General features: G+C 42.1%; 1 protein-coding gene across 1 annotated transcript in view; it reads right to left on the bottom strand.

Moving 5' to 3' along the window:
- LOC106530403 (UDP-N-acetylglucosamine transporter) overlaps positions 1-2,319 on the bottom strand; it is a 53,170-nt gene extending 50,851 nt beyond the window's left edge. Inside the window, exon 1 of the mRNA XM_014026006.1 lies at positions 2,242-2,319. The gene's annotated coding sequence lies outside the window, so the exon portion shown is untranslated. The remainder of the gene's footprint in view (positions 1-2,241) is intronic.
- Positions 2,320-2,468: the final 149 nt, after the last annotated feature.

The raw sequence follows: 2,468 nt of genomic DNA, 5'->3' as shown, positions 1-2,468 counted from the left end.
CTGTTAATTACCCAGCGATCAAAATCAGGTGTGTTGGAGCAAGAAAACCTCTAAAACATGCAGGATAGCGGCCCTCGAGGACAGGAGTTTGACACCCCTGGTGTAGAGGGTAGAACCTGAGGCGGGACCTCGTGCGCAAACTCTGACGTGCGGCTGTGATTTATAAAGGAAAGATGCGCAGAAACATGCGTATGCACGGTTTTATTATTTAATCTGAATTTTTTTTTGGCGTACGCCATTTCCGCCTTTTGGCCGTAAGTTCACTTTTAGTATGGTTTCCAGGCAATCCTTTAAAAAAGAGACCCCAGGTGGGCATGTTGTCATTCGCTCATCTGTGCAGACCACCGAGTGCCCCTCCATTTTCAAAAATCACCTCAATGTCTTGATTCAAACACTGAAGTCTGACCAAACACTAAACTAGACCCTAACTATGAAATCCGGGGGTTTTATGTTTTTTCAGCTCTAGAGAGGGATGAGACTGACCGTGGATTGAGTTTTTTCCCCCCCACGAGATTCCCATATCTCCTGCTGTCTCAAACAGGATGATCATTTCCAGAAAAAAAAAAGTGGCGTCAACACAATTTGATCAACACAATTTAAAAGCTGGTTTATAGTTTGAAGTCTCTACTTTTGACACAAATTACATCAGTCTTGGAGAGGCTGTCTCTCTCCAGCTACAGTGACTGAATTTGGTCTTCAAGAATCTAAAGAAACATCAGATTCTTCTCTACAGTCTGTGTTGTTAGCTGTTATAGCAACGCTCTGCTCACATTCCCAGTTGACATCACTTCCTGTTAATTCACATGCAAATATCTCAGCGGTGTGATTTTTTTTCGATTTTTAGTTTTTGCAATATGTTATTGTATTTTTTTCTAATATGCTTTTATACTTATTTTTTTAAAATTTCACGGGTACTTTAAAGTTTGGAAATCTAAGTGGTTTCAAGAAGGCAGCAGTCCACTTTGGTCTTCTAAGGCCTGCGTCACACTACAAAATAATCAGGCCGATTTTTGCCCTTCCGACAATCTTAAGGAAGTCCAGATTATCATGATGGTTCTAAAGATAATCATAGCAGATATTCCTGCCATGGGTGGTGAGTTAAGAGTGATCTAGTCGGCTCGGAAGGAAGTCGGGACCACTCCGACCTCAAATCGGGGATATTCAACATGTTTGATTTTTTGGCCCAATATCGCAGTGTGTGTAGTGTTCACCTGAGCTCTCAGCCTGTGAATGAGACGTGTAGCCAATCAGAAAGCGAGGTGATGTAAACACAGAGGGGATTCCAAAATGCAGAAGCCAAAAAAACTGTCATGACTCACCAGAAAGTCTGCTGGATGTTAAAAGTCCTATGGAATTGTTTTCCCCTGGTAAAAAATAGTCCACAAATGATCCGCATTGTTTCTTCCTTGTTACAAATGTAACTTACTCTGAACTCACGTCTCTCTGGAGGTCATATGAGATTTTTCCTTGAACATATGAATTCTCTCAAKATTTCAGGAAGTTTCGCGTGCTTTAATATCTGACATCTGAATGTTCATGAATGAAATATAGTTTCGTGTGTGGTGTGTTGTCTCTTGCCATGTGGCTGTACACCACACACTGTAGGAACAAACCTGGTATATCCATGATTTTTTATCCTCAGGTGTGGGCTCTATCAGTTTTTGAAAATCGGCCGACTTTTAAAATCTTGAAGTGTGACGCAGCCTTAATTTGAAATAGCCATTAACTCGTCACATTTAAACTCCATTTCTGCAACAGAGGTCGTTCCAAGAGCCATCTACAATAGGTGAGATATTATCTAGCCTATTTATAGACTGTTCACAGAACCCTGTTTAAAAATGGCTGAAATATCCCTTTAAAGTCRGCTGTAGTCTATCCTGCTGCAGGTGGGTCTGCTCCACCTTTAGGACACAGAACAGGACTCTGGAGGAACAAGTTCTGCTGACGTGGATCTGCCTAAAAACTATTCATCTGGAAATTTTAGCTTTTTATTGCTCAGAGGGAGTGGACCTGAACTAATACAGTATTTCATCACCAGGACCAGAGGAAGCCGAGTGAAGGAAAAATCTTTTTTGTTTGTTTAGTTTGTTGTTTATCTGTTTTCTCGGCAGACCCACGTGTCTCCTAGCAGCATCTCAAGTGCTGCTGATTAAAATAACTTGACGCGCGCTGAAGGTTTGAAGACGCGCAGATCAAAGAAAAAAAAACAGATAAAATTATCAGCTTGATTCTGTCCCTTACCTTTTCCGGGTCGGTTCTGCTCCACGGTTCCACAGAAGAACTCCATGAGAGCTGTGAAAAGTTAAAGAGCCCGGCGGGTCCGGTAGCTCCTCCTCTGACGGACTGCAGGATCCGGAGACCCCTGCTGAACAAACCGGAAACGCAAGAAACACCCACAGAACCAGAACCTTTCAGGAGACCAAATGAAACACTGGAATAAAAGTCTTGTTGTATGAAACAGATTGCAT

This window comes from Austrofundulus limnaeus, unplaced genomic scaffold (genome assembly GCF_001266775.1).
Source record: "Austrofundulus limnaeus strain Quisiro unplaced genomic scaffold, Austrofundulus_limnaeus-1.0 Scaffold516, whole genome shotgun sequence".
In the NCBI taxonomy this organism is placed as follows: domain Eukaryota; kingdom Metazoa; phylum Chordata; class Actinopteri; order Cyprinodontiformes; family Rivulidae; genus Austrofundulus; species Austrofundulus limnaeus.
This window is presented reverse-complemented; position numbering and strand designations above follow the sequence as displayed.